Source organism: Cannabis sativa, unplaced genomic scaffold (genome assembly GCF_029168945.1).
Source record: "Cannabis sativa cultivar Pink pepper isolate KNU-18-1 unplaced genomic scaffold, ASM2916894v1 Contig7, whole genome shotgun sequence".
Taxonomy (NCBI): Eukaryota; Viridiplantae; Streptophyta; class Magnoliopsida; order Rosales; family Cannabaceae; genus Cannabis; species Cannabis sativa.
The window spans coordinates 4,521,370-4,541,406 of record NW_026870043.1 but is presented as its reverse complement, the minus strand read 5'-3'; the positions used below and the strand labels follow the sequence as shown (position 1 = coordinate 4,541,406).

At 36.1% G+C, this 20,037-nt stretch overlaps 1 non-coding gene across 1 annotated transcript; it reads right to left on the bottom strand.

The window, feature by feature from the left end:
• Nucleotides 1–10,583: 10,583 nt before the first annotated feature.
• LOC133033455 (small nucleolar RNA R71) lies at nucleotides 10,584–10,690 on the bottom strand. The gene has a single exon (XR_009685602.1). It is a non-coding gene; the product is annotated as a small nucleolar RNA R71 (small nucleolar RNA).
• Between the last annotated feature and the right edge of the window lie 9,347 nt (nucleotides 10,691–20,037).

The window sequence follows — 20,037 nt, the reverse complement described above, 5'->3', positions numbered from 1 at the left end:
CAAAATGTTGACTTCGCTTTTAGCCAACGACAATGAGTCTTTTACAAGCGATAAACGATATGTCGTAGTGAATATATGATAAAAGCGATAATAAGACACAGGAATTTTATAGAGGTGCAGCCTTGAGCAGTTCGGTAATAGCCTAATCCTCGTTATATAATTCTTATAGCTCTTACAACCGTATCTCTGAATATATAATTCTTAGATAATAATATAGTCTTAGCTTAGCTACGTATCGACTTTTTTATCTCTCGGTCCCCTTGCCCAGTGAACATTCCTCACTATTTATAGGGCTGGGAAACTTGAGGAGGAAGAGTTTCCTCTCTCGTTACAATGCGCACAAACAGAAAGATTGTGTGATCAATGCTGAATGCAAGGATCGTGGGATTGAGGCTGAGTACACTGATAGTGGGATTGTGTATATGCCATATCCACGTAAGTTGATCCCTGAGTTATAGGGATTGAGCTGATGACTCATGATGCGAAAGCTGAATTCGCTAAGTGTTGAGTGCTCTGCACGAATTGCTAAATATCTTACTCGGGATATGTCAGCGAGGCATCCTGCTCGGTCTATCACTCCCAAACAGATGCTCCAAGTGGACTCCACGTGTCGCTATTCTCGTGATGCCACGTCGGAGTGCAAAATTTGGGATAACAACTACCATGCAACCTATCATCATCTTCAATAAACTCATGCTTTTCAACAATAAATTCAGCAAGGATTACAACACTAAATCTCAAATATACTAAGCAAGAAATCACCTCATTCCCAAGCTTAAAATTCTCCCAAATCAAGCTCCAAAATCAAGCAACACCAAGAAATTCACACCAATAAGCTAGAATTTTCAAGAAAGGGTTAGGGTGAGAGAGAGAGAGGTCGGGTGAGAGAGAGAAAAGCAGCTAGAAATTTCATTTACTTTCCTCAAAAATCAATTTTTGTCAAACATAATAATTATAGGTCAAAAGACCAAAATGCCCTTAGGGCCAAAGCACACATATTTACCCCCACAAGGGTATTTTTGTCATTCCAAGCTTATTTAAATCCCAATCAAATTAAGATTATCAAATATCAAATAAAATGCCAATTAAATCAATCCAATTTGCATTTTGGGCCTGAACCCGGTTCGGCCCGAAAGTCCCGGTTGTGACTATACCGCGCCAACCTGTCAGAACACTCCTGAAAAGACAACAAATGCATACTATATAACAGTATAGTTCTACTAAGCACGTAATTAAATTAAGTTCATCATTTTACCCTTCCTAGGTCACAATTACTAAAATGCCCCTAGCTCACCAACGGGGTCTTACCATATTATAAACCATATTAATTCACATAAATTGAACTATATAATAATATAATTCCTCAATTATTCATAATTTTTTAATTAGGGTTTTGCTAATTCATTTCACAATTCCAAAATACTACAGCTAAACTTAGATATAAAATCTATAGCTTCTATCTCGACATAGAAGTGAAATGATGATTTCCTTCGAGCTTGGCATGATAGAGATAAATGGAAGAGCTCTTGTTTCAGTGATTATATTAGTTTACTGAAATACCATTTATAGGAACCTAAGTATTTTAAGGATAAAATACATTGCGGGGTGAAACGGTAAATTTGTCCCCAGTCGATGTAAATAATCAATAGAGGATCTTTGATTATTGGGATTATAACGATGGTTAAATGTTTATAGCGTATCTATATTGTTGAATATATAGAGCGTTCTATATAACTAAGATTGTAATTCCAAGTTCTACAGTAGTTTAATTAGGAATTAATAAGTTAGAGAATTTACTTAGTAAAATCTAGATCTACTTATTGGAAGCTCAAATGTATAGGCCCATGGTCCCCATACTAGTTGCAACAATACTGCTTGTAAGACTATGTCTAGTTTGTGAATTTTCACTAAGATATGGCTTGATTGTGAAGAAATATGATTTTAGGGTTTTTTTTATTAATTAAGAGACTTTATGGAGTCTAATTAATAAATATTATAAATGAAAATTTTATTTGCTAATTATTTTAATTATTAAATAAATAGTTTTGGCATTTATAGGGTTGAAAGTGCAAAAAATGGTATTTGTGAAAAATAGATAAAATAGTTGAGAAAAATAGCAAAAACCAAACTAGTGTAGGACCCACTATGTGGCCGGCCGCTAGGTGGTTATTTTACTCTATTTTTATCAATTTTTCATTCCAAATAATTCAACCCTAAACCTAGGTGAAATTACGATAAAAGGAAAGTGATGGTCTCATTATCCAACTAATGCCTCTAATGCTAAAAACCTAGTTTTCTCTCTAGGTTTATGAGACCTCTTCCTTCTTCTTCTTCTAATTTCGAAAATCATATAGCATTCTTCACAAACCAAATTCAAGCCTTAGTGATAGAGTACATGGCCACACATAACAAGTTGGTACTCAATTAGTGTGTAAGATTGTGAAGAATCCAAATCAAGTGAAGGAGAATCGGGCTCAGATCTTGATGATACTCTACTACGTAAAGGATACAAGGGTTAGAGATATGAGCAGAAGGTGTCTTTTAATTCCATTGCAATCAATGTAAGGTTTCTTAAAATTTATGTGTGTTTAAATTATATTGTTTTAGAAATTCATATTTAAGATGTTAAACAACGTACATGGTAGTAAATCTAAATTCTAGTAAAACTTTAATCCAACACTTCCACCATTGTTTCATACTTTGTAAATTTATCTCTAAGTAGTCACCGTAGGGGAGAGTCTAATAGAGACGAAAACTTACAAAATACTCATCATAAGAGATCGTTACGGTGTTAAATGATTTTATGAATAACCATCCATAAGGGGAACGAAGTCTAGCGTCATGAGGTTATATTGAAAATCGTTAACCATGTAGGAAAAACAATGGAGATCGAATGTACTTATAACTAAAGCTCATTATTTAAAGAGTTGTATTTTCTTTTGATATTTATTTTAATCTATATATTTTAATATATATTTATTTAATTAAAATTACTAATTTAGATAAGTGTAAATATAAATTTTAATTTAATATTGATAAAATTATACCCTAGGAAGATCTAAAAAATAAAAACAAACATTTCTATCTTTAGTATTAATTTTCCAATCAATATTATGAAAATTATTTAATTTAAGTTGGTCCAAAATTAATTAAATAATTAATTTTCAACTCAAATTTAATTTTCTGCAAATATATATATATATATATATGAATTCTAAATCCAATGTATTATAAAAATACATTTTCAAGAACTCATTAAAATAAAATAAAATAAAACTGGAAAAGTTATTTTAATTTATGTTGACCTAAAATTAAATAAATTCATTTTTGACATAAATATAATTTTCCTATTTAATTAAATCTCTTAAGAAAAATAACAAATATTTAACTGTCTTGAACAAATCAACTTAAATATTAATTCTCTAATTTAATTAAATATATCTAGAAAAATACTAAAAAGTTTACTTACAAAATATCTATCTTGATAATTCATAAACTAATTATTATTTTCTAATTAAATATAACATATTTTAATCTATTAATTTTAATCAAATCATTAATGAAAATTACTTGATTTAAGTTGATCAAAAATTAATTAATAAATTAATTTTCAACTTTAATCTAATTTTAAAAATTAAATTTTTTTGAAATATATACATTTAAATAAAAATGTAATTTGAAATTCTCAAAAAAAAAAAAATAGACTATTAATATAAAATAAAATATATTTTGAAAAATTATTCTAATTGAAGTTGGTCTGAAATTGAAAAATTTCCAACTTAAATATAATTTTTATAATTTAATTAAATCCATTAAAATAGAAATAATTAAGTGTCTACAAAAATTTCAACTTAATTATTAATTCTAATTTAATATCTAAGAAAATATTCTAATTTAAGTTGGTCTAAAATTAATTAGAAATTAATTTTCAACTTACATATATGTTTATTATTCAATTAAATTTCAAGAAATAGAAACAAATAATTAAGTATCTTGAATAAAATCAACTTAATTATTTATTCTATTTAAGTTCTAAGAAAAATAATCTAATTTAAGTTGGTCTAAAATTAATAAATAAATTAATTTTCAACTTAAATGTATTTTTTTACTTAATAAAAAATTAGAAAATATAAATTAGTTACTAGAAATTACTACCTAGAATATTTCATTAAACTAAGTGTGTTTTTTTAAAATTAATTTTTAAATAATCCTATGAAAAATTAATTCCATATATTTCAAAATTAATTATATTGCTATTTCAATTTTAATTAGGTTAAACTAGTATAATTAGCCTAATCCAATTATTTAAATAAGGCAAATGGACCTTCACAAATGTGGTTGTGCATGTGAGGGAGGGCTGGGTTCAGTATGTCGTAACTAATTGGGCCCAAAGGAGAGGAATTTAACCTTTCATTAAATAATTGTTATTCTTTGAATAAGCCCAATACTAATTGGGCCTAAATAAAACTATCATTAGGTGATATTTTGATTTTAGCAACCTAGTTCATTTAAATATTTAGAAATAAATGGACTTGCTATATGCATCTAAGCCCAAATGCAAACATATAGGCTCACACAGGTCAAATTGATTTGGATGGGTCCTGTCATGTTTCTAGGTTTACACAGATAAAAGAAGTACAAAATTTACCTGTTACAAATTATTTATAAGATCTAATAACAATCGGACTATGATTAAAATCAGATCATTGGATCTGTCAAGGAGTTAATCATAGCAATTTAAAACAAATAAATAATAGGTTTGTTAATTATTTTTGTTGAATAAATAATTAAATAAAACAAACACAATATCCATGTAACAACTGAATTTTGAAAATTTAGGGTTGTTTCTTAAATATCTCTTCAAAATTTAAAATTCAAACTAATTTAAAATATGTAAGTTTATTTGAATTATTTTATCAAATTAAATTAAATATCTAATAAGATAAATGATTTGAAAATAACCAAATAGATATTTTCAATATCATTTTCTAATCTTATAATTTAATAAAATTTTAAAAAATAAACCAATTTTAAATTAGATATGGTTAGGTTATTATTATTTTAGGAATAAAATAATAAATAAATAATAATTATCCTAATTATATGTCAAAATATCTTAAATTAAGCATTTTTTAAAATTTCTACAATAATATCTAGGCTATTTAAATATTTAAAATAGTATTTATAAATATCTGATAAACAATTAAATATTTAACAAAATAACAAATTTTAAATTTGAGAATATTATGGTTAGAATATCTATAAAAATATCTAGGTTAATCTCAAATTTATTAATTATTTAATTTATCTTATAAGATAATTTTAATATAATATTTCAAATTAAAAAGGATAAAGATATCTTTTCATTTAAAATATGGCTAATATTAAAATATATGATCTTATAATTAAATAATATATAAATATTAAAGAAATTAACAAATTTTTGAAATCTAACAATAATTTTAAAATAAAATAATTCATTTTTAAGTTTAAACCTCTAAATATCAAAAATTAATAATAATCTATTAAAAATTAAATATTATTAATTTAAAATTGATATTTAAGTTTAAATATATTAAAAAAAATATTTTATTTTGATTTCTAGAGTTGAAAATTGAAAAAAATCAAAATTTTGGGAAAAATCCCACAAAAATTGAGTTTGGGGTGTGGCTGCCAGCAAGGCTGCACGGGCAGTCTAGACTGGCTACAAGCAGTCCAGTCCGCATGCGCACTGATTTGCAGCCTGATCTATCAAGTTTCCTCAGCGTGTGTAGCATCAGGTGGGCGAGGGACCAGGGCATCTGCAGGGTCACGTGGGCGGCATCGTGTTTGAAGGCAGGTGATCGTGCGCATCAGACAAAGGTCTGTCTAAGTTATCTGCGTGCGGATCATCTAGTCTGAATCCCTACATGCCTTGTCCTCGACCATATGCACCCGAAATTTCAAAACTTCATAACTTCTTCGTTTTTCATCGAAATTGAGTTCCGTAAAAATGAAAATTGCTTAATTTTTCACAAGGAACGCAAATAAAATATTTTCAGAACGAAAATAAAATTATTCTCACTGAAAATTTTTGTAATTCACATACATTCATCAAGAAACACATAAATCAACATGAACACATCTAAATCAACACTCAAACAATATTCATCGTTTTAAATACATATTACATGTAAGTAAATCATTACCATGGATCTAAGGCCAGTTGTTGGGAATATTTTACCAGGATCTAGATTTACTAACAAGTATGTTGATTAACATCCTAAATATGAATTCTCTAAAATAATGATAATAAACAAATAAGGGTTTAAGAAAACCTTACATTGGTTGCAGCGGAATAATATGACTCCTTCCGTTCAAGATCTCTAGCCCTTGATTCCTTTCTGTAGCAAAGCATTATCAAGATCTGAACTTGGATTTCTTTCTCTCCTTTGGGTTTGGTTACCATCGTCTTACTCACTATGATTGAGTACTTGGCTTGCTATGTGTGGGCATGGCACTCATTCACTCAAGGTTCGAATATGGAAGAACAATGAAGGAGGTGAGAAATCACTAAGGAAGAAACTCTCTCATCTTGGTTGAAGGCATCAAGTCAAGATGACATTAGTTTGACAAAGTGTCAAGTGGATGAGATGAAAGCATCATGTTCCTTTTATAGTGTTTGAACTAGGGCTTAGCGTTTAATTATATGGATTTAAAAAGAATAAAATATTAGGTAAAAATACTTAAGTGTCGTCCACTATAATGGACCACATTTTAGTTATAATTTTACCACTTTTTTTTAACCACTTATTCTTTTTTTCAATAACACCAAATTTTCCAATTCAATCCTACAAATGCCAAAACTATTTATTTAATAATTATAATTAATTATCAAATAAAATTGTCATTTATGTAATTTATTAATTGGACCATATGTAGTCTCTTAATTAACAAATTGACCCCAAAACCTCTTTTCTTCACAATCAAGGCCTTGCTTAGTGAAAATTCATAAATAAGACACAATCCAATTTTAGATTTATAATTAATTAATTAAAATCAATTGCCTTAGTCTGCAAGTAGTATTATCTCAACTAGTGAGGGGACCATGGGCCTATATAACTGAGCTTTCGATCAGTAGATCTAGAATTCACCAAGTAAATTCTCAACTTATTAATTCCGCCTTGCGCCACTATAGATTTGGAATTGAATACACTCTCAGTTATATAGAATGCTCTATATGTACCACGATATAGATACATTATAATTATACATTATTACAATCCTAATAGTCAAAGATCCTCTATAGATGATCTACACTGAATAGGGACAAATTTACCGTTCTACCCTTCAATGTATTTTATCCTTAAAACACTTAGCAACCTATAAATGTTATTTCAGTAAACTAATATAATTACTGAAATGAGATCTCAATCATTTATTTCTATCCAGCCAAGCTTGAAGGAAATCATCGTTTCACGTCTAAATACCTATAGAAGCTATAGATTCCATATCTATGATCAGCGCTCCCACTCAATTGAACTCCCATGTTCCCAAGATGTAAGTATCCACCAGAACCAAAAGTTAGCTTCCACGAACAACTCAAAGAACATAAATAATACAACTAAGCTGAACTAAACCATATGACGATTAAGATCCATAGACATAAGATCAACCATTGATACTGACTGAGAAAGATATAACGGTAAGTTTATGATATCTTGTCTAAGATCTATATCGGTCCCCTCCAATGTACACTCCATACATCCGATACTAGTAAACTTTGCCAATACCCTAGAAAGGATATAACACTTTATCCTAGGTGTAAGTATAGCTTATCGCAAATTATCATGCCAGTCTAAACCCAGTGAACTGAAAAATCAGGGGAATTAAACTTTTGAACATATAATCATGATTATATTTGTTGACCTCACTTTTAGCCAACGACAGTGAGTCTAATTTTTCAAGCGACAAGTAGTTTCATACAAATGAAATATAGAAAAGTAAATAACGACACAAGAATTTATAGAGGTTCAGACCTGAGCAGTTCGGTAATAGCCTAATCCTCGTTATTTGTATTGACATAAGAACAAGGAAAATGGTTCCGTTTCTTAGAGCTCTTACAACAATATCTATGAATATGAATTCTTACAAAAAATCTTTTGACCCTTTGCCCAGTGAGTGTGAATCAATATTTATGGGGCTATAAGCTTGGAGAGGAAGTATTCCCCTTCTAGTTACAATTGATATAAGCAGAAAGATTGCATAGTAAATACAGAATACACTAATGGTGGGATTTGGACCGCTTGCCATATCTCTGTAATCTGATCCCAGAGTTATAGAGATTTCCTTGATGACTCACGATGCGAAAGCTGAATTCGCTAAGTGTTAGCGTTCTGCGTGGATTGCTCACTGCTCGGTTTAGAGAACTTCGTCCGAGCATATGTGATGTGTCCTGTTCGACCTGTGTCTTGCGAGAAAGTACCCAGAGTTGATTCCACGTGTCACCATCGTGTGATGCCACGTCAGAGTGAAAAAATTGAGATAACATTTGCCCCCCAACTTTGTACGGGACTTCTGAAGTTGTGTGTAGACTTCATCTGAGCTATCTTTGCATTTGGATGGGTGACACGTGTCTGTTAGGCTATTTTTAGCCTATGTTTTGGATCTAATTTATGTGCGTTTTTAGCTGTGTTGGGACGGAATTACGCTTGTTTTCTATGTTTTCAGGTTCTTTGGAATAAAAGAGGTCTCGGGTGCAGAAATTCGTTAAAAGATGTGCTGAGCCGAAGAAAACACAACTTCTGAGTAATTGTGCACATCTGGCCGCGGCTAAACACAACCTGGCCGCGGCTAGATTTCGAAAATCTAGGAAGCTTCAGTCGCCGCGGCGATGAAGAGGCTCGCCGCGGCCATTTAAAAGATACAGAGAGACCCCTTATTTTCAATTATCTCGCCGCGGCGAGAGGAAGCTTAGCCGCGGCGAGATCCCGTACGGACCAGGGGAATTTTCGTCCATCGAACCCTAAATTTCAGTTATAAATAGAAAACTGCGATTGGAAGTCTGGGGAAGCGATTTGGAACCCTAAAACACAGCAGAGAGCGGCAGGAAGAGCAGAGTGATTCAAAGTGAAGATCCAGAATTCATCCACCATCAATTTCTTTCTCTATTCCTCTTTAATTTATTTATGTTGAATATTGTCATAGGAATGGTTATGGATTTGTTTCTGAACTAAATTTCCCATTTAGGGAGGATGATGATTGTTGTTTAAATATTTTGTCTAGTTAATGTTTAATTGTCATTCCTCCATTCTTGTCAGTGAAATTATCTTAATTTGTTCTTAATTTCATGTTTAAGATTGATCACCTTGTGCATGCTTTATGATCTCAATTCGAAATCTGAAAAGTGAGAATTGAGAATGCTAAAATTTGATAATCGATGTTCTATGTGAAACGAGAGTATTCACATGACTTATGTGACAAGTAGATTATTGCTTAATGCTGATTTCATGTTAGTTTAATTAAGAGATTAATTAGAGAACAAGAGATTTAGAATTTAGAAGATCTGAAAAGAGCTAGGTTAATTTATAATTTGTCATTCACTTCAAGAAAAGGATAGCAATTAGGCATTAACAATGTAGGTAAACATACAACAGGATTCTCCTCCCTATTATCTCATCTTGCTCAACTTTTAATTGTGTTGTTTAAGTTTTCTGAATTACTTTCATTCTTTTAAATCATAAATACTGTTGATTTGCCAAATAGAATTATAAGTATAGTTTAGTAGTAATTAATCCAATTCCTTGTGGTTCGACCTCACTTGCGTGAGTATACTACTTGATTGCGTGCACTTGCGTAGTAATTAATAAATTTCAGCAACAAGTTTTTGGCGTCGTTGCCGGGGAATTGTTAAAGATTAATATTACATAAAATTATACTAACTTCTACTTTGTTATATTTTCTCTTGCTGATTTTTCTAACCTTTTTCTTGCAATAATTTTTTGATCTATTTCAGGAATCCTAAGTGCATGCGCCGTCAAGGACAAACAGTCATATTACCAGTTGATCCTGAAATCGAGAAAACTTGCAGGAGGAATCGAAAGAACAAGAGGCAAGAAAGAGTTTCAGCAACTGCTGAAACATCAGAAATCATGGCTGCCAATGTGAACAATAATGCTGGAAATAATGGGGGTAATAACGGTAATAATGGAGGTGCCGTGGAAGATCAAGCTAATGGCCGTAGCTTGAGAGATTACATTCTCCCTACTCTGACGGGAGTGCAGTCATGTATCAGGCCACCGGCAGTGGATGCAAATAATTTCGAGATTAAGCCTGCCATCCTTCAAATGGTGCAGTCTTCAGTTCAGTTTGGTGGCCTCCCTTCTGAAGATCCTAATCTGCATCTCTCTAACTTCATGGAACTTTGTGAAACTTTTAAGGTTAATGGAGTTAGCGATGATGCCATTCGACTGAGATTGTTTCCATTCTCGCTCAGAGAACGAGCCAAGAGTTGGTTGAATTCCTTGCCACCTAATTCTATTGCCACCTGGAATGATCTGGCAACAAAATTCTTGTCAAAGTTCTTCCCTCCAGCCAAGTCTGCAAAGCTGAGAGGAGAAATCAATAATTTCTGCCAACAAGACAATGAATCTCTCCATGAGGCTTGGGAGAGGTTTAAAGATCTAATCAGAAAATGCCCTCATCATGGCATAGAAAAGTGGATGCTGGTTCACAATTTCTACAACGGGTTGGTTGGTAACACTAGAACTCTGATAGATGCAACGGTCGGTGGAGCTTTTATGAGAAAGAGTGCTAATGAGGCTTACGATCTATTGGAGGAGATGGCTCTAAATAATCAGCAGTGGCCAACTGAAAGGAGTCAAACTAAGAAAGTAGCTGGTGTGCTAGAGGTTGATGCCATCACAAAGTTGACAGCTCAAGTTGAGGCCTTGACAAAGCTGATTGCAGGGCAAGCTAAACAAGCCCAAGTTATTTGTGAGATATGTGGAGGCAACCATCACTTTTCAGAGTGTCAGGCAGATGTGGATAATTTGCCAATGGATCAAGCAAAAGCCATTGGGAACTACTCCCAAAATAATAATTATGGGCACAACCAGCAGGGGTTCTACCAGCAGAGAAATCAGCCCCAACTAAACCAACAACAAAGCCCTAGTGGAGGCTCCAATATCCAAGCTGATTTATTGCTCCAATTCATGATGGAGACTAGAGCCTCTATTAAAACTCTAGAAACTCAAATGGAACAATTGTCTACTCAAGTGGCAAACCAAGCTCAAGGAAATTCACCTAGCACTAGTGAGGCAAAAGGAAAAGAGCAATGTAAAGCAATTTCCTTGAGGAGTGGAAAGAGTTATGAAGGACCTAGTGGCAAGCAACCAGTTGAAGATGGGGTTCAGGATCAACAGGCACAGACATCGGCACCAAAGGAAAAGAAGGCTACTGATAGCCCTGCACCACAACAACAGTCTCCACGAGTCAGTATTGATCATCATGTGAAGATACCTTATCCTCAGAGACTCCGAAAGACCAATCTAGACAAGCAGTTTACAAAATTTCTAGAGGTCTTCAAAAGACTACACATCAACATTCCTTTTGCTGAAGCCTTGGAACAAATGCCCCGTTATGTGAAGTTCATGAAGGAGATATTGTCTAAGAAGAGAAAAATGGAGGACTATGAAACAGTGGCATTAACTAAGGAGTGTAGCGCCATTTTGCAAAAGAAACTACCGCCCAAGCTTAAAGATCCGGGTAGTTTCAATATTCCATGCTCTATAGGGGGTTCAGTGGAAACTAAAGCTCTATGTGATCTGGGAGCAAGCATTAATCTAATGCCGTTGTCTGTCTTCAAAAGGCTAGGATTGGGAAAAGCAAAGCCCACAACAGTGACTCTACAACTAGCGGATCGTTCTCTAACTCATCCTCGTGGCATAATTGAAGATGTACTGGTGAAGGTTGGTAAGTTTATCTTCCCTGCTGATTTCTTAATTCTTGATATGGAGGAAGATTCAACTATTCCCATTATTTTGGGAAGACGATTCTTGGCCACGGGTCGAGCATTAATAGATGTTCAAAAGGGGGAGTTAAAGTTGCGAGTCCAAGATGAAGAGGTCAATTTTAATGTTTTTGCCCCAACTGACATTCCTACCTGTTGCAAGATTGAGGTGGTGAAGGGTTCTTTTGTTAAAACTGATAAGAAGAAAGCAAAGCCTAAAGAGCGACTTCGAACGATTCAGCGTCGTTGGAAAAGATTGATGTGTGGTAGTTCTGAAGGTGAGCTTACTCTTGCGCAAAACTCTGAAATCAACACTATTGGTGGTAAATTTTCTTCATTTAGTGCGAGGGCTCTTTTGAATGCAAAGGGTGGACTTGATCCCTTCTGATGGGGCTCAGGTAAGTTTCTCTCACCCTGGTTTATTTTCATACATTGGGGACAATGTGCATTTTAGTTTGGGGGGGAGACTTAAATTTTTCAGTTTATTTGTTTTAGTTTAGTTTGTTTTAGTTTTTTTTTAGTCTTGTGTGATAGCTAAATTGAAAGATTGATTGAATTGTTGTTATTCACTTGTGCAATGGATTAAAGCATAACTGTGTGCTTGACTTGCGACTGTTTGAATTAAGATGGATGTGTGCTAGGAAGTGATTCGTGTAGACTTAAAACATTTGTTATTCTCACATATCACCTCTGTTCTATTTGGTTTGTGGAATGATTGATTGTACATGAAATAGAATTTGTTTGACATACTCTCTTGAAGCGAAATCCTTGATGATTTCTGTTTGGAAAGTGATTTAGGCAAGTTTTCTTCAGAACGATTGAGCCTTTCAAGCCTACCTAGAAATATTCACCATAGTATACCCAAAGTTGAGCCTTAGCCTGTTTTAAAAAAAATTTCACCACTTAAATTTTTCACCACTTAACTGAGCTGAATCCGTTATCTTAAACTCTTTTCACCCTGAACATACCTTATTATGCCATGAGCCTTGAAGCAAGTTTTGGGGGAAATAAGTGTTGTAAGTAAAAAAATAAAGTGTAGGGGTGAGAGATTGAGAAAAAAGAATAATATTGTGTGTTGTGCCTCCGAAAAAAAAAAAAGACAAAAATGTCTTCTTGAAGAAAAAAAAAAAAAAGTTAAGAAAATTATGAGGTACACACATAAGAAAAATTGCAATCTCTTATTTCTGTTTTTGGGATATATGGAAAGAAAGCAAAAGAAATGTCTAGGCTTGCTTGGTTAAAAGTGCTTATGGTATAGTATAGCTTAAATGACTTCTCACCTACCCATGTACCTAAGCCATGCGATGTTAACCGAAAAAGACCTATTGATTCCAAATAGAAATTTGTCAACATTAGTGGAGAGAGGTATGTCATTCAAACTTATTGATCATGTGTTAGTGGGATGTTGGAAAGTTTAGAACAGTTGTGATATTGATGGCAATTGCGATGCTTTATGTTTGTATGAATTACTTACTTGTAAATTGCACATTCAACTTAGTTCTTAGAGTTGGCAAGTTGAAATTCTGGTTATTGATGGATTGAAGTTGTGCAGGTGGTGGTAACAATTAAATTGTTGGAAAGTTAGCTATCATTGTCAGTTTGTTTTTAGTTTAGTCCTAGTTTACTCGGGGACGAGTAAAGAGTCAGTTTGGGGGAGTTTGTTAGGCTATTTTTAGCCTATGTTTTGGATCTAATTTATGTGCGTTTTTAGCTGTGTTGGGACGGAATTACGCTTGTTTTCTATGTTTTCAGGTTCTTTGGAATAAAAGAGGTCTCGGGTGCAGAAATTCGTTAAAAGATGTGCTGAGCCGAAGAAAACACAATTTCTGAGTAATTGTGCACATCTGGCCGCGGCTAAACACAACCTGGCCGCGGCTAGATTTCGAAAATCTAGGAAGCTTCAGTCGCCGCGGCGATGAAGAGGCTCGCCGCGGCCATTTAAAAGATACAGAGAGACCCTTAATTTTCAATTATCTCGCCGCGGCGAGAGGAAGCTTAGCCGCGGCGAGATCCCGTACGGACCAGGGGCATTTTCGTCCATCGAACCCTAAATTTCAGTTATAAATAGAAAACTGCGATTGGAAGTCTGGGGAAGCGATTTGGAACCCTAAAACACAGCAGAGAGCGGCAGGAAGAGCAGAGTGATTCAAAGTGAAGATCCAGAATTCATCCACCATCAATTTCTTTCTCTATTCCTCTTTAATTTATTTATGTTGAATATTGTCATAGGAATGGTTATAGATTTGTTTCTGAACTAAATTTCCTATTTAGGGAGGATGATGATTGTTGTTTAAATATTTTGTCTAGTTAATGTTTAATTGTCATTCCTCCATTCTTGTCTGTGAAATTATCTTAATTTGTTCTTAATTTCATGTTTAAGATTGATCACCTTGTGCATGCTTTATGATCTCAATTCGAAATCTGAAAAGTGAGAATTGAGAATGCTAAAATTTGATAATCGATGTTCTATGTGAAATGAGAGTATTCACATGACTTATGTGACAAGTAGATTATTGCTTAATGCTGATTTCATGTTAGTTTAATTAAGAGATTAATTAGAGCACAAGAGATTTAGAATTTAGAAGATCTGAAAAGAGCTAGGTTAATTTATAATTTGTCATTCACTTCAAGAAAAGGATAGCAATTAGGCATTAACAATTTAGGTAAACATACAACATGATTCTCCTCCCTATTATCTCATCTTGCTCAACTTTTAATTGTGTTGTTTAAGTTTTCTGAATTACTTTCATTCTTTTAAATCATAAATACTGTTGATTTGCCAAATAGAATTATAAGTATAGTTTAGTAGTAATTAATCCAATTCCCTGTGGTTCGACCTCACTTGCGTGAGTATACTACTTGATTGCGTGCACTTGCGTAGTAATTAATAAATTTCAGCAACAGTGTCAGGTGCGTCTGTTCGCGACTCGAGGAAAGGCGCTAGAGCTTCCTCCCATTCTCTTCCTCAGAGCATCGATCATCTGCCGAGATATGTCTGCACAGAACAAAAATAGTATGGTTAGAAAACAACCATCAGAAACACAAGGCATGAAAATCAAGAAGCTCAAGAACAAAAGAAAGTAAAATGTAAGGTGACCACCCGCACAAGACTTAGAAGTCCATCATCACCTGACATCGATCTTATCTCAGACATGACGGCTTTCCCTTTTTCGAACACGAGAGGAGATGGGCGAACAGGTGAAATGGGCTCCCTTATGCAAAATGCATGTTCAAGAAGCCTGGGCGAGGCCAGGAGTTTCTTCTTCCTCTTCAATGGAGTCACCTGCTCTTCTTCAGCTTCATGTTCAGGATTTGAAGGCTCCTAAGCATATTGTTTGGCCCTGGCACCTCCTTTCAACTTAGCTTCACGCTTCAATTGAATCAACTCATTCTCCAGATGAGTTCGTTCAGGCCGGCCAGCACCAGATTTCCTCTTCTTTCCCGTCACGGACTTAGGAGTAAAGTCCTCTGGATAAAGCCCGTACCTCACAAGATTATCATCAGAGGTCAACTGGATAATATTCCGTTCTTCCCCCGGCAACCAGGCAAGTTTTTGAGCTCTATCCCTAAGAGCAAGAGTGAGAGGAGGACGATGATATGTCAGAATCTGCTAAAACAAAGTCTAGGTAATGCTCGGATCCTTCACCATGAAGTACTCATCAGCAAAAAACCCTATTTTGCTGATGGCCTTGTCATCCGTGCTGGTCAACCACTTGAAACCTGGTTGAGAGAAATAGAAGTACCCCGACCTCTCTTATTTGGGGGTGGACTTCAAATCGAAGAACCAGGCAACCTCGTGAAGAGAAGGAGTACCACATCCTTGGGAAGCGTAAAGGACGAAGAGGGCAGACATATACTTAATGCCCTTAGGAGTGATTTGGGTCGAGCAGAGACCGAAGAAGTCTGCCACATCCTTGAAGTACTTGTGCAAGGGCATCAGCGCTCCTTGCTGACCATGTGCCCCCGACCAGGCGCACATCCCCTTGTCAGGGTTTGTGGCACGATTATTGTGGGCAAGAATGTAGCAGTCCAGCTCGCCCAGGTACCTATCCTGGTCAAGAGTTCGAAGGCGCCTCTCCGTAATCTTGGACGGAGGACTTACCCACCTGGCGCCCAAGGCACCCTGCCTTCTATGAGGAACCGCCGCATGAAGCTCCTCACTGACGTAGTCAACGCCCTCAACCAGGACATCTCCATTAGCATCGACTGGCTGCCCAGCCTCGTTGTACCCCTCGTAATTTGGGGGTTTAACCTCTTCCTCTCCCTCCGCCTCGGAGGGACTACCGGGACGCACCTCATTTAGCTCCTCAACCTCCTGGACCTCAGCGTTCCCCTCACGATACTTTTCCATCAGGACGGTCGAATCCTGTTTGACGCTGGGAATAGTGGCAAGCCGAGCCACTTGAGGATCAGTAGCGTCAGCCAGACGCGTAGTTTTCTTTGTACGAGCCATCATCTTATGGCTGGGTACAAGATCAGAAGAATGTCCTTCACTAGAAGGAGAACTAGAATGAAGACGAGGGTGATCCTCGTCTAGAAGTTGAAGCAAATCCAGGTCGATCGGATGTCCGAGTTTCCAAGACTCACCTGAGTTCATCTACTAAAGACAACACACCAGATGAGTGTTGGAGGGAATATCAAACAATAAACAAGCAAATATGCCGACCAGGAGTACTCAACAGATTAAAGAACAGCTATGCCTAAAGAAAAGTCAGAACTCAAGAAGTTGGAAAATTTTCTTGAGTTAGGGCAAAAAAGTTCATGAAGCTTAGAATAAGCAAGATGAAAGGCGGATGCAATGCAGTTCAGAGACAAGCTTTATGGCTGTAAACCCACATCAACACATGATAAAGAAGAATCGCAGAAGTTTCTAACCCTAAGGTTACCTATGCATTTTTCTACAGCACAGTGAAAGTTGCATTCGAAATGTAAACATGCAAAGATAAGCATAAAGGAAATCAGATACTTATTCAAGATTCGACTGTCTGGGTTCGAGTGACGTCTATCCAACCAGCAGTTGCATGAAGGCACTTTGGCGACTTTGAAGCCTTAAAATTTTCTTTTCGCTCTGGAGCTTACTTAGCAAAGAAGGGTGATGAAATGAGTTTATGTGCCAATGTTGTGGGTATTTATAGGCAAGTCACAAAAATAGGTAACTGTCTCAAAGAAACCTCAGACGCCTCAGCTTCCCGCCTCAAAAACGAATATGGGAAATCAAAAGTAATCGAGTGCAAACGTCAGCCGTGGAGAGAGAAAATCGGATTTCGAAAGATTAATAGTCAGAGCATTTATTAGCCAAAAATCAAAGAGACGCCCAGTCAGCTTCACATCGAGTCTCGAAAAGTCACGCTCGACACGTGTCCCCATCCAAAGGTAGAACCAGCTCGGAAGAAGTCTACACACAACCTCAAAGGTCTCGTACAGACTTGGGGGGCAAATGTTATCCAAACTTTTTCACTCTAACGTGGCATCACGAGAATGGTGACACGTGGAGTCCACTTGGAACATCTACTTGGGAAGATAAGCCGAGAAGGATGCTTCGCTAACATGTCCTGAATAAGATATTCAGCGATCAGTGCAGAGCAATCAACACTTAGCGAATTCAACTTTCGCATCATGAGTCATCAGCTCAATCCCTATAACTCAGGGATCAATTTATGTGGATACGTCATACACACGATCCCACTATCAGTGTACTCAGCCTCAATCCCACGATCCTTGCATTCAGCATTGATCCCACGATCTTTCTGTTTATACGCATTGTAACGAGAGAGGAAACTCTTCCTCCTCAAGTTTCCCAGCCATATAAATAGTAATGCATATTCACTGGGCATGGGGGATCGGAAAGTCGAAACGCACCTAAGCTAAGACTATATTATTATCTAAGAATTATATATTCAGAGATACTGTTGTAAGAGCTATAAAAAAAGGAATCTTCTTCCTTGATCTTAAGTCAATACAAACAACGAGGATTAGGCTATTACCGAACTGCTCGGGGCTGAACTTCTATAAAATTTATGTGTCTTATTATTGTTTTATTATCATATGTTACTACACATCGTTTATCGTTTATAGAATAGACTCATTGTCGTTGGCTAAAAGTGAAGTCAACAAATTGAATCTACCAGCCTATATTACACAAATTTAGCTTGTAAATGTCAAGTGGCTACCCCTGCTCGCCTACCAAAGCAAAGGCCACTGTTGGAGAACAGTGGGAGACCATGCCCAAGAAGGGTCGTGGGTACTAGCACTTTTTGTACTCTAATGTTGAGCAGATAGAACCGCTACAGTGGTGTAGAGTTCTGTATGCTTGTTATTGGTAGTATTTGTGGAGGTGCTTTCCATTCTAGTATCTTGGTAGGAGACCGAGCTCCATGTTTTCGTTGTACCTTCCCAACTTGTAGGCTTCCCTTACTAGTTATTTTTATAACTTGATAAGGGCCTTCCTAGTTAGGTACAAGTACTCCTACTACTGAGTCTTTAGTGCATAAGAACACTCTTCTAAGCACCATATCTCCTGTGAATAATTTTTTGCTCTTAACGTGTTTGTTGAAGTGCCTTGCTACCTTTTGCTGGTAGGCCTGCAGCTTTAGGTTGGCTTGTTCTCTTCTTTCTTCTACTTTGTCAAGGGACTCTGCCAGTAGGGTGCTATTTGTTTGTTGTTCATAGTTGTTCTTCTGTGAGACGGTGGCACTAGCAGTCAACATTGCCTCGTAGCCATAAGCTAGAGCAAATGGAGTTTGCCTAGTGATCGTGTTCTATGTGACCTTAGGACCTCTGGGAGCAGTTCAAGCCAGATGCTTTTTGCTTCATCAAGGCACTTCTTAAGGGTGTCCTTGAGGGTTTTGTTGACAACTTCTACCTACCCATTTGCTTGAGGATGGGCCAGGACAGAGAAGCTCTTCATGATGCCATGCTGGTTGCAAAAATCAGTGAACATGTCACTGTTGAACTGTTTGTCGTTGTTTGACACAATCTTTTGGGGAAGGCCGAACTGGCATATGATGTTCTTGACAACAAAGTCAAGAACCTTCTTGGAGGTGATTGTCACCAGGTGTTCAACTTCTATCCATTTGGTGAAGTAGTCTGTAGTGAGAACAGCAAACTGTACCACTCCTTTTCCCTTTGGGAATTGACCAATTAGGTCTATCCCCCACACTGTGAAGGGCCAAGGAGACTGCATCATTGTAAGCTTGTTTGGTGGAGCTCTTGGTATCTTTGAAAATCTCTAGAACTTATCACATTTTCTAACATAGTCCATTGAGTCTTTGATCATCGTTGGCGAAAAGTGCCCCTATCAGATTATCTTTTTCGACAAGCTTTGCCCCCGGCATGATTCTCGCGGAAGCCTTCATGCACTTCTATCATAAGTCGTTCAGCTTTGGCTTTGGTGATGCACCTGAAGAGAGGCATAGAGAAACTCTGTCTGTACATTATCCTGTCTAGGATCAGGTACCGAGCAACTTTTCTTTTTAGTTTACTTGCCTCGTTTTTATCATCTAGCAAGGCTTCGGTTTGGAGGTAAGCTGTGCTAGGTGTCATCCATGTTGGAGTGTCATCCAGCATGTCGACCTCCTTTGGGACAACAATGTTGGGTTCTTCTAGGAACTGGATGGGCACCAGGTTTGCTTTGTTAGCTATGGTACTGCTCGCTAGGCGAGCAGGTGCATTGCTGTTGCATTCTGTTTTTTGGGGATCTTCTTGATTGTGTAGCCTTTGAGCAAACTTAACAAGTCTTTGATTTTTCTCAAGTAGGCCACCATTCTATCAGCTCGAGCTGTGTATTCACTCATGATTTGATTCACAACTAGTTGAGAATCACTGAATATGTCCAGGTGTTCAGCCTGTTCTTCATGCGCTAGCTGGAGGCCAACTATCAGGGCTTCATATTCAGCCTCATTGTTTGAGGCTTTGAAGTTGAATTTGATTGCTTCGTGTAGTTGTTACCCCCAAGTATTGTAAGGGCAATGCCTGCATCGGACATTTGGTCAGTTCAACTTCAGTCAACATGGTGCTGTTGTTGCTCGTGCTCATGCTTTTTCTCTGGC